Source organism: Scardinius erythrophthalmus (assembly GCF_964197995.2).
Source record: "Scardinius erythrophthalmus genome assembly, chromosome: 22".
Lineage (NCBI taxonomy): Eukaryota > Metazoa > Chordata > Actinopteri > Cypriniformes > Leuciscidae > Scardinius > Scardinius erythrophthalmus.
Genome location: NC_138242.1, coordinates 25,505,779 through 25,518,683, shown reverse-complemented (window position 1 = coordinate 25,518,683; position 12,905 = coordinate 25,505,779). Strand labels below are relative to the sequence as shown.

Below are 12,905 nucleotides of genomic sequence, written 5' to 3'. Positions count from 1 at the left end.
TCTCAACCCACTCAAATATGGATGGCACGGCTGCCATACAGATGCCTGATATCGCCCGGATGGCTGCTGGGAGCTGACCTTGAGAGGGTGGCCCTCTGAGTTTTGGAAGCAGCTGCTTAATTCCCAATCTGGTGAAGCCTCAAATGGTGGATGCCACAACTGCACTCAGGTGAAACCAATGGAGCAAAGGTGTGAGGTTGTCGGGCAAATTGAGAGGCTGCAAAGTCTGGCCTATGTGACAAACTTGTCATGTAGTTGCATAAAAAGGGTGGTCAGGATTTTTTTTTTAACGAGAATGGTCACCTCTTAGTGTGACAAAAAATCGTAACCCTTCCATGCATTTCTCAAGAGTTGCCACCACAGTTCGCCGAGAGACAATCTCTCCTTGTCATTCTAAAGTGGCAGAGAGAATGACAAACGTCCTCTAGTGGAAAATACGTTGGGTCTCTGATTTCACCATGAGGCGTATCGTAAGAAACCTGTCAGTCTTCCAGACAATGCTACTTGGGGCGGTATAGGGCGAGTAAGTGACAATAGCGGGCGATGCTGTCAGAGCTGACAGCTGTATTATTCACCTTGACTAATATGTTTGAATAGGAAGAGGATAGGAAGTCATGGATCAAACCACCCATAATCCAACTGGGCCACTATAATCCTCATCCTCTCAAGAAGTGATGGACAAGTCCATTATGGCACTCCAGAGGCAGGGTCCCTTCGCTGAGTAAATTTGGCAGACGAGCTGGAATATGTGGGCTCATGCATAAGAGGAGAAGAGCTGCTCTTGACATGCCTGACATCAATTGTTAGAGCCGAGGGGGGGGGGAATCAGACGGTTGGAAAAATCACAACGACAGAGGCAGGAATAAACTATTTTACTTCTGCTACGTTCCAAATAATGACCCCACATCCAGATAGACACTTATTCTTCGCAAATCACAACATGTCAACAACTGGCAAAAACAAACTTCAATGACGTGAATGCATTTTAGTTATCTGAAGTAAAATAACATACTATTTGTTTCCATAAAGCTAATATATTAATATCAAATTAATTTCAAATGTATAATATTTATATTAGATCGATACATTTTCAAGTCTAAGGCTTATATTATGTAAAATTGTCTGTTGAATCAAAGGAATGACTTAGGGAAATGGCATTTGATCCATGTCCGCAGCTGAATATCTCAAGCATGATAAACACAATCACAGCAAAAACAATCTTGACCTCTCCTTGAAGACAGACAATCTCAAACATTTTGAGATCACAGACTAGAACGCACCATGAGTCTTCCACCACGCTCGAATCAAAGCCCTCAGACAAACCACACATAAAAAAAAAAGAGAGACTTCATACACGAGTAGAAACCACAAAGGCCACAGAATTGAGTTCAGCTCAAGATCACTACTTCCCAGGAATATACCTCTGTCAGTTAAAATAAAACAAGGGGAATGGATGATGTGAATTGTGGCCCTGTGGGTTCCCTGCATGCTGTTAGGATTCATTAGACTGAATAACCCCTATGGATTAGCTTTGCTTCAGGGTTCTGGCACCAGGCCTGCCACTCTGACAGGTCATTATTGCGCATCAAGCTGGGACCAACTGCGGAGCGAACCGCAGCGGCAAGGCCTTTGAATCGCATCCCGCTCTCTCTACCCACATTTCACAGGGCCGCAGTGTTCCAAACGTCCTCTCACCTGCACCGTGGGGCTCTCGGTGGGACGGCGGTTCGCTACACCTGTCTTTAGGTGCCACTTGAAGAAGTACGGCTGACAAAAGCATGTGACGTCAGAATAGATGAGACGGAAACTTCTGATTAGACAATAACAGCTGATTTCCCTGGACACAGATTAAGACTGGGATTGCATGATGCTGTCAATGGACAAACGCATCTAGATAAATAATAAATAAAATAAATATAAATATTGGTCATTAAAATCAAATATTGAATATTATATAAAAGTCAAAATCAAATGTATACAAAAACCATGTGTGTGTGTAAGAAAGGACACCCTTTCTTTCTATGAATTCTATGGTTTTATGTATCGGGACATAATCAAACTATGTAAAAACAACCTCAGATGAACCAGAACATATGACATATTACACCGTGTTATTATTTATTTAACAAAAACTAGGGAGACGCCATGGGTGACAAACTAGGATTTGATAGCTTGTAGAGCCACTTTTAGCAGCAATATCTTGAAAGAATAATTTACTATATGACTTATCAGTCTCTCACATCGTTCTGGAGGACTTTTGGCCCACTCTTCTTTACAACATCGCTTCAGTTCTTTGAGGTTTGTGGGCGTTTCTTCATGCACAGCTCTCTTAAGGTCCCACCGCAACATTTCAGTCGGGTTGAGGTCTGGAAATTGACTGGGCCAGTGCAACACCTTGATTCTTTTCTCTTTCAGCCATTCTGGTGTAGATTTGCTGGTGTGATTGTGATCATTGTTCTGTCGCATGACCCAACTTCGGCCAAGCTTTATCTGTCGAACTGATGGCCCCACATTTGACTCTAGAATACTTTGAGTCGACCATGAAGTCGTCTGTCTGTATACCAAAGACTGCAAGATGCCCAGGCTGCAAAACAAACCCAAATCATCACCCCTCCACAACTGTGCTTGACAGCTGGTATGAGGTGTTTGTGCTGATATGCTGTGTTTAGTTTTCGCCTAACTTGGTACTGTGCATTATGGCCGAACATCTCCACTTTGGTCTTGTTTGTCCGAAGGAAACTGTTCCAGAAGTCTCGTGGTTTGTTCAGATGCAACTTTGCAAACCTATGCAGTGCTGCCATGTTCTTTTTAGAGAGAAGAAGCTCTCTCTTGGAAACCCTTTCAAACATGCCATACTTGTCCGTCTTTTTCTAATTGTACTGCCATGAACTTTAGACTCAGAGTCTGAGGTATAGTTTTTTTTGCGATTTCTCTGAGCACTGAACGGTCTGACCTTGGGGTGAATTTGCTGGGACGTCCACTCCTGGGAAGATTGGCAACTGCTTTGAATGTTTTCCACGTGTGAATAATCTTCCTCGCTGTAGAATGATGGACTTCAATCTGGGAAGGGTTATATGGCCATTTCCAAACAATTTGATGGCAGCAACAATTGCTTCTCTAAGATCATTGCTTATGTCTTTCCTCCCTGGCATTGAGTTAAAGGGTTAGTTCACCCAAAAATTTAAATTCTGTCAGTAATTACTCACCCTCATGTTGTTCCAACCGCGTAAGACCTTCGTTCATCTTCGGAACACAAATTAAGATATTTTTGATGAAATCTGAGCCATGTTTCACTCCTCCATAGGCTTCCAGTGTGACCGAAACTTGCTGGCCCAGAAAAGTTATTAAAGAGATCGTTAATATAGTCCAAGTGACTCCAGTGGCTCAATCTTAAGTATATCAAGCGACGAGAATACTTTTTGTGCGCAAAAACAAACAAAAATAACGACTTTATTCCACTATTCATTTCCTTCTCTCTGGATGTCTAGTTGGTTTGCGTAGTGTTTTTGCGCAGCGCGTCTGTGTCACACGTCACCACGTAGGCTCACTATTGGCCGACGCCGGTCATGTGTGTGTTGCGTGATGACGTGCAACACAGACGCGCAGCGCAAACACACTACGAGGCCCAGAGAGAAGGAAATGAAAAGTGGAATAAAGTCGTTATTTTTGTTTGTTTTTGCGCACAAAAAGTATTCTCGTCGCATGATAAACTTAATGTAGTGCCACTGTAGTTACTTGGACTATTTTAACGATGTTTTAATAACTATTCTGGGCCGGTGAGTTTCGGTCACACTGGAAGCCTATGGAGGAGTCAAAATTCTGTCAGATTTCATCAAAAATATCTTAATTTGTGTTCCGAAGATGAACGAAAGACTTACATGGTTGGAACAACATGAGGGTGAGTAATTACTGACAGAATTTTCATTTTTGGGTGAACTAACCCTTTAACACGCACCTGAATGCTCCAGACCAGCAAACCGCCAAAACTTCTGCTTTTATAGAGGTGGTCACGCTTGCTAATGATCAATTAATCAAAGGCATTTGATAAGCAGCGCCTGACTGCTACTTATCCCTTTTAAATTCCTATTGAAAGCAGTAAAGGTGTACTTAGTTTGTCACCCACGGCTTCTCCATTTTAGCCCTAGTTTTTTGTTAAATAAATAATGACAAGGTGTAATATGTCATGTGTTGTTGTTCATCTGAGGTTGTTTTTACCTAATTTTAAGACCTACCAAGGACCAGATGATTTTTTAGATGGTGTCCTTTCTTTTTCACATGATTGTATACAATATACACTCGTCTGTGAGTTAGAGATGCGCGGATGGGCTATTATTTCATCCGCACCCACATCACAAAACTCACCATCCGTCCACCATCCGTCCGCCATCCATCCGCACCAACGTTTTTGACCAATTTTCAAAACAGCACCCGCCCGCCATCCGCTGATTGGTGTATACATATATTTTTTATTTGATTGGTTCAACCGCCCGCCACCCGCCCGAATTTAATTTAAATATTATTTTTCGTCACGTCATCCGCCCAATCCGCGGTTTATCCGTGGAGTCCGCGGCTGTGACCACCAACCGCGCATCTCTACTGTGAGTGTCTATTTAGTACATTCTAATTTCTGTTCTGATATATATACACTCCTCCAAGACACTGAACTTTTAAACTATTCAATATATGTAGTCAATAAATACCGGTTTGCAAGAGTGCTTTTCAACAAAGCTGTACAGAGATTCCACAAATAATCATTTTACAACCTGCAACTCCAGTTTGATATCATCTTCTTGTTGGCATATCTCATGCAGATAAAATCAGCCACTTCACAGGGTCAGAAGATACAGTGGGGGGGGAAACAGCACCAATAATAAATACCCAGATACACAGAAAATCAATAGGACTTTTGTGTGGGTTGATATTAACAATTGACAATGTCATAGAGCTGCATGCTGTGCTGAGGAGATACATGAAGGCAGATGGTATTGATTTGTTCTCCTGTTTAAACAAAGCTCTGTAATGCAATTCTGAGGGTAACTGACAACCAAGGAAAAGCTATTATTTCTCAATATTGCAAAACAAATTGTAATTAGAGGATGGGGCCACAGACGATTGAGAAACGGCGTTTGCACGGAGCACTCCGAATCGATCAGCTCTTTTTCACTTGACCCCGCCATAAACTGCTCAGATTAATACGGTTTAGATTATGAACCCTCCCTGCGCTGGGCGTTTGATTGGCAGTCTTTGCTGAGAGGGGCTGCAGATCTCCAGAAATGAAAAAGAGCTTAACCTAAAGACTGCTTTCAGGGGCCGCTCACCTCTAGAACGCACGCCTCCACTGCACTTGGCCTGGTTAGCAGAGACTTTAATAATAAAACAGTGGAGAGTGGGATTTATGAACAGGTCATTTAGAGTGCACCGGAAAAGTGCTCTCAATCACACAATATTGAGAGATGATTAACGATGACCTGTTTGAACTCGAAGAAATCATCATGAAGTCATCACAAGAAACACTCTCGTATTCATGGCTAATTAGCGTGCGGCCTGCCAATCAATCTGACAGCTCAAGTCATGTAAAGTAAAAAATTAGCTGGAATTCTAAACTCATAAAATTCCAGACTAAGTTTAGAAATAGTTTAGGAACAAACCTGTTGACAAACCAAGCAGAATGTGAATTACTTATTTGACTTTTTCCAGGTGCTCTTTGGTTGCACTTTGGTTACTGCCTCAACTGAAAGTCTGTGAGTATCTATTTAGTGCGTTCTGATTTACCAAAACAGTCACCTGACAATTCACAATAATGCAAATGAAACTGTAACATAGCAGTACAACATGGCTTGTAGGAAAAAGGTAGTTTTATTTCCTACTAAAAACATGGTTACCATTAGTGTTTGAGTAAAAGGTTAGACTTTAATGATTAGGTTTATCATCTTTAATGATTAGGTTTAATGAACGGTTAGACTAATGATTTAGGTTTAATGATTAGGCACCATTTTTAAAGGTGCTGTATTTCATTTTTTTGACTGTACTAAAGCATAATACTATAATATGTTTGTAGATACAGTATTTAGGAAACATGCTAATTTCACATACTTTTTTCTCTGAAAAACAATGCTACAACCAGTTATTCTACTTTGAAATGTGCATTCTGTGTTGGAATATCTGTTTTTGTTTTGGTCTACGTGAATTTGCCCACTGGCAATTTACCCAATAGTATTTCGACACTGCAGGTTGCCAGTTGGCGGAAAACACAGCGTATTGCAGTCATGGAAGCCAGTAAAAAAAAAAAAAAAACTGGTTCAGAGATCGTAGTTTCTACCCGACCTAAAAAGTTTCAGCATCCATCTAAAAATCTCTATGAACAGGAGCATATTAAAACGTAGATAAATCAACTTGTCAACATAAGTCTCTTTGCCTTCCATTGTCAATAGAGTTCATTCCTGTTAATTCCTGGCAACCCATGTGAGCGACGGATGCCCAACTCTCTCTCTCTCTACAGAAACACCTTTCTAATATTTTTAATTTGGACCGCAGTACCCATTTCAACTGCTAGCTGTCAATATTATAGCCTGGCTAACGTCAGACCTCTTTCTCATTAAGACGTGTTCTGGGAACCACATGTTCATTTTCTCGTATTTGAGGCGTGGTTTACGAATCCCCAGAGCCATTTATTGGGCGCTACGAATGTCTATCAAATGCGCCTGCGCGTAGCTCATAGCCAATCGTTTCAATTATACCAGATGACGCATGTTGAGCGGCAGAAATTTGACGAGGAAGAAGACGAAATAAACTTGCGTTCTAAACTACTTAGAACACTATCTAAGGCTGCATCAAAAGGTAACTTTGCGTCTGATGCCATGTTGGATCCATATATATAAACAAACTGCTTCGGTGTGTCGCATAGACGTCGTCATCGTCTTGCTGCTCCCTCCCCGTTCTGTGATTGGTTCCCTTTTTGAGGGGAAAATCTGATCCATAGAGTCCAGGCTCGCTAGCAGCGTGAATAAAATCGCATGGGAAACCCAGGCTATCAATATTACATACTGCACCTTTAATTTCACAATTTTGAACAATTATGACTAGACACTGGGTTGGACTTCAGTAGTTAGTCATAGTAGTAGTAATAAAATAAGTAGTAGAAAAAAGTTGTTTAAAAATGTCATTGTACGCATTCTCATCCTTGGGCGTCATATACTGACGCTTTTGACATTTCGTCTACATCGAACGCACGGCACCCTTTAGCGTCAATATGAGACGCACAGAGCTTTGTTCACTTATGGGTAGGTTTAGGTCTGGTGTATGGTTAGGGTTAGACCGCTAGGAGGCACCTTCTGGCCCATTTCTATCTGCGTCTCATATTGACGCTAAAGGGTGCCATGTGTGTTCGATGTCGACGAAATGTCAAAAGCGTCAGTATATGACGCCCTAGGATGAGAACGGGCTGGTTATTTTTAATATTCGCTCAAGTTTGTATGTTGTGATATGTGTTCTACTGATAATATTATATTGAAACATTTGAATTTTGGTATTGCAAGATAAAGAATAAATATTATTGCAAACCTCTTAATATTTTGTTTAGTATGTAATTAAACCCTTTGTTGAATTACAGGAACTGTAGCAAATACAATGTCATTTTCTAAAGTTTGATGTGGTATATTGTATTTGACTGAATAAGATCAAAGGTCATGAACAGTCTTTCAGTGTATAGGTTGGCCCAGGCTGATTACTCCTCTTTGGCTCCATGTTAAACTCAAACTGTTGATCCAGATTACTATGCCAATTGCGGAAAAAGTCAAATTCTTAATCTGGACATACAGGGTCATCTCTCTCTGCATCACAATTTTAATTGTTCTTGATCTAAGGATTATATCTCAAAGACATTCGACTGCACACTTAATTCTTTTGATATTAACTTTGCCACACAGAAGACACATGAAGGATTACATCAATTTTAGCAATTACTGTTTGGCTTATAGTTGACTACACAATGCCTCGGAGTTTACTTGCAATTTGATTTCCAAGCCAATGTTCACTGTAGGAAAATCCCAGGATGCCTCCATAATCTGCAGCCAAAATTCTTTTTGACTGAGGCTACACCTCTGCCAGAAACTGTCTGAATCACTTGGGCCGCGGTTTTGCAGACTTAACAGTTATTTCGAATGTACAAAACGCCCAATTCAATAAACGACTGTAATTTCACACATAAGCTGCAAATGGGCGATCGAGGAATCATTAACTAAAGGAATTCTTCAGTCTTATAGTGGCACTCGGAGTTCAAATGTCAGCCATCTTTTCAATCTAAACTTTGGAAATGACTGTGATGAATTTTACACTCAGTTCAAATACAATTCTATCCTTATTACTTGGGTATCAATTTACTCCCTCTGCTCTTCCAGAGGATTCCACTGCTCATGTGAAGTGTTTTTCCAATAGTTGCCTCACGTAATAGTCTCACACACACTGACACGCTCACACATATTCACATTCATTGGTATGCTAGATGTGATCTTACCAGCATCCTTTTGAGAAAACCTCCCACCTGCTTAAGGAGAATGATGAGACATTAGGAGACGTGTTCTGTTCAATAATTCATGTTATTAATAATGAAAGCTACAGACATATCAGTGGATGAGAAATATCGTTTCTGCTCAGTAATTTTATGAGGTTCTAACATATTGCCAACTGTGCCATATTGCTGCCTTGCCACATTTTCTAGTTTTTGACTTGAAATTAGCTGGGCATGAGATGCATTGATAATCTAAACCCTGTCCAAACAAAATAGATTAATTTGCACAACAGTTACGGTCCTCTAATTCAAATGGCCAAGCAAAGTTTAAATACTGATATTATTTAGTGTAACAGCAGGGACGCTTCACTCTCTGTATCACTCTGCATGGCTGTGTTGTTCACAGCATTTAAAGCAAGAATACGTGAGTGGAATAGCAACTGAAGTGCCTACTAGGACTGTGCAAAGTTCAGAATTAAAGAATTGGCTTTGAAATCATGAGTTTGAATTGAATTGGTAACACCCCACAGGAAGTTCAATTGGAGTGAAAGAAAGATACATTGAATTGAACAGGTAATGCATTCAGGGAAATCAAGTGTTCCTCCTCCCTGGTTTGCAAACGTTAATTTAATAAAAATTATGACATTTATAAGCTGAAAACAAATGTATATAGGTGGTGTTTCAAATATTTATCTATAAAAACATCAAACTTACACATTTAACTTTTTTCAAAACATTCAAACAAGGCTTTGTCAAGCTAACATGTATTGCTATTGTAGTTAAAAAAGTTCAATTCATTATAACTCTACCTAGTCACATTTAAATTGCAGTTCTGTATACTGTTTGTAACCTTTATTCAAATTCAGGACGTTCTCAATTCAGTTTTGAATTGTGCACAACATTGGTTGACAAACACTTAAGTATATTTTTTAACTTATAAACAGGTCATGAGCGCGAGTTAAAGTTATCATGCAGTGCTTCACTGACAAAACCTCATTTTCAAAGTTCACCATCATTGCTGCCATTCAAAAGTGCAATGGCTTTTGCTCTGGTATTTTGTGTGCAGTGTTAAGCCAATGACGAACAAGCGTTTCACAGCATGGCTCTGGGCAAACGGCCCAATAGATCCCTTTTCAGCGGCAAATATAGATCCTTGTGCCCCCATTCCATGTCCTTCTTTCACTCCTCCTGAGTGAAAACCCATTTGGGATTCTAACAACAAAAACCTGCACAGGATATCTTAAAGCGCACACAAGCTGACTAAGATTCAGTACTGAAGGCCAACATACAGCTGGGTAAGAATCCCACTGCAGTCATGTCAGCCCTGTTTGGCATTCAGCGAAGGAAGGGAGACGTATTAGTCACAAAGAGTCTCAGAGGGAACCGTTCTTACACATTCTGATCACTGTCCACCCCAATGGCCCTGAAAAAGCCAAAGCCAGGATTTATACATTTCTCTTAGATCGCCATAAATTTTTTACACCAACACAAATATGTCCGTCGGGAATAAGCAAGGTTACTGCAGATGAAATAAGTCGAAGATTCAGCTGGGCTTTCAGACAGCACAAAAAAACTAATGAGATGAAGACCAGCTCTGGCCTTCATTTTGTCAGCGCTAAGTTAACCTGAGCTATACTTTAAGATGTGATGTTTGGAGGAGGTAAAGCAGTGACTTTATGATTTCAAAGCACAAAAGCTTAAAACACACTACAGTACATAAGGTTATTTTACTTATTTGTAACTATTTGCTCGATATGCAGCTACATCCAAGCCAGGCAGCCGGGGCCCATTAGGGGCCCTTAGTAAACTTCCAGGGGAGTCCAACAAGTCATACAATTATTTAAATGAATTTATATTTACATAATTAAAAAAATAAAAAAATAAATAAACTCAAACTGATATCATATTTTTGAGTTTATTTGTTTTTATTGCAACAGAACTACTAGTTACATATCAGCCTAGATAGAGGATCCTTCGAATGTGGAGTTAGTCACGCGGAGATAGTCACGTGTAATTTAGTAAGCATTTTCTGACAGGGACAAGAGCTCATTACTGAAGTCTCAGGTTAGATTGAAATGGTGACCTTTGTGATGACTCTCATCAAAGACATTAAACATCTATTATTCAAATGAATTACTTCACCTTCTCTCCAAATCTTACTCATTCGGACAACGTCATGAAACTTTCAGGAGTTGCATGCATGAAATATTTACAGCGAAGCCATCACTCATTCCATAATGAATAAGCACACCTTGCCATTGACACATTTACTCTTGGAGCACGAAGAGAGAAAGCTGTGTCCTTCACCGGGCATCTTAATGTTCATCCTCCGCTTTATTCACCACAGTAAGCAAATTGTTGTTGGGACACACACTGATAGTGTGACATCAGAGAAAGTGATATCATGCATTCTGTTTCCTACAATGACAGTTTAAAGCTTACAAAAACAATAGCACAACTGTGCAACTACACAACGATAGACTTTTCGTCTATTTTTAGATCCACAGCTGTCACATTTACCCTGTTGACTCTCTAGTGCTTTACGTCACTGCAATCCACCTTTCCTTTCACAACATACCGGTCCCAGCAGCAGCTTGATGTGACCCTTTCCGTAGGGATGGGCCACAGTCATTTTATACATTTTGAAGACCATGAGAGCAGACAAGAGTCAGCATTCATGATGTTTGTTTGGCTCCTGCTGAAACAGTCAGTGTGCTTTAGTCTCGGAGAGGACAGCTCCTACCTGGACTCCTAGACTGGGTGGACGGATGCCCCAAACGCCCCATGACCTCTCCGGTTGTCATGGTTATTCACAAACACCAGGGCTGTGTCACAAGGCATAAATCTCCAGCACTCACTGAAACAAAAAGAACTTACATTTGAACAAATAGAAGAAAACTCACAAAAAGCATAAAGGGCAAGAATAAAGTTATGTTGTGATGTGAAGATAATCTATATTTATCATATGGAACATGACAGCTGTTTTTTAGCTGGTCCAATAGGTTCATTTGCTGGTCAAACTGGTCTTTGGAAAATTCTTATTGGTCTTAAAATAACATTCCTTACAACCAATCAGATTTTAGGGTTAGATTATCACCTGGGTTAGAGCCTTAAGCATTTTGTATCAATCTCTAATTTCCATTTTATTACTACATAATATATTATAATAATATGAGATTTATGATATTGGCATTCACAAATACAAACATACATTTACATATGTACTTTTATATCCATCCATCCATCCACACAAACACACATATTACCACACCATACCCTACCTACACTATAATCAAACTAATAAAGTAATAATTTGCAAAGTAATAAGTTACACATACTATGCAAGTGTTGTAGATTTGAATTGCTAGTACTTACTGTTGTTATTATTACTAATAATCACAAAGTATAAGTCAACCAATCCTGGTTGCATGCAACTGGTGTCATGAAGTTTGTTGAGCTAAAAATGGCTCACTCACAGACCATTTCAAATTCGTCACAAGCTCGTTTTGATTCGAACCGAAAGTTGTGGTTTCTGAGTGGGTGGAGTTAATTACTTTGAAACATAGTCTATCAATTTCCACCAGTCCAGTTCCTCCCATCCAGTTTCCGATTCCGAATCCGAACCAGTTGTGGAATTGAGTTCACTCGAGCAAGAGACACGGGCATTTTCGTGTTGACGCCAATCAGGATGAAGAAGAGAATATGATAGGCGGGCAATATTACTTTAATAGGGTAATAATCAGCCAATCAATACGAAGTTGTTAACATGATAGGCGGGCATTATGGCAGTGACAGGTTATTGAGCCAATCGTAGCGCTCAGAGTGGCTATGAGTGTCTCTGAGTGTCCCAGACAGGGCTTAGATTAAACTAGGAGAAGGCCTTAGTTCAATTAGGACATTTAAGTAGCTTTTACAAACGTGCCTTAGAAAAAAAAAAGATTAGGCTACTGGTGTGCTTGAGACAAAACAATAGCACTGACACATTTTAAGATCTGTCAGTAAGTTGCTTTCTGTTAAAACATGAATTTTAGTCTGGCTAGGCTAAAGCCATGGCTGTGAAACCAGGGGATAGAGTGCAATGTAAACACCTTCAGTAGCTTGCTAATGAAGATATCTTTGAGTGTCAGTCCTTTTCAATAATATTTACCAACCAAATTATATATGGCCTTGACCAGGGGTTTTAATACTTTTTATTTCCACGGACCCCTAAATATGATGCTCCATAATGATAATAATATATATTTTTTTTACATTATTCTCTGAACTTTTTCACAAACCCCCTAAGGCACCCTGGATGTCCTCAGACCCTAGTTTGAATACCCCGCCATAGACTAAACCCTTGGGAATCCATGTAGCTAAATTGAACCACCAAGAAAAATCCATATATAAATCAGGACTT

At 39.9% G+C, this 12,905-nt stretch overlaps 1 long non-coding RNA gene across 2 annotated transcripts in view; it reads right to left on the bottom strand.

Moving 5' to 3' along the window:
• LOC308682360 overlaps window positions 1–12,206 on the bottom strand; it is a 79,863-nt gene extending 67,657 nt beyond the window's left edge. For both annotated transcript variants that reach the window (XR_014029134.1, XR_014029135.1), the window contains exons 1-2: window positions 11,882–12,206; window positions 11,250–11,363 (exon numbers count right to left, since the gene is read on the bottom strand). This is a non-coding gene — a long non-coding RNA (uncharacterized lncRNA). The remainder of the gene's footprint in view (window positions 1–11,249; window positions 11,364–11,881) is intronic.
• Window positions 12,207–12,905: the final 699 nt, after the last annotated feature.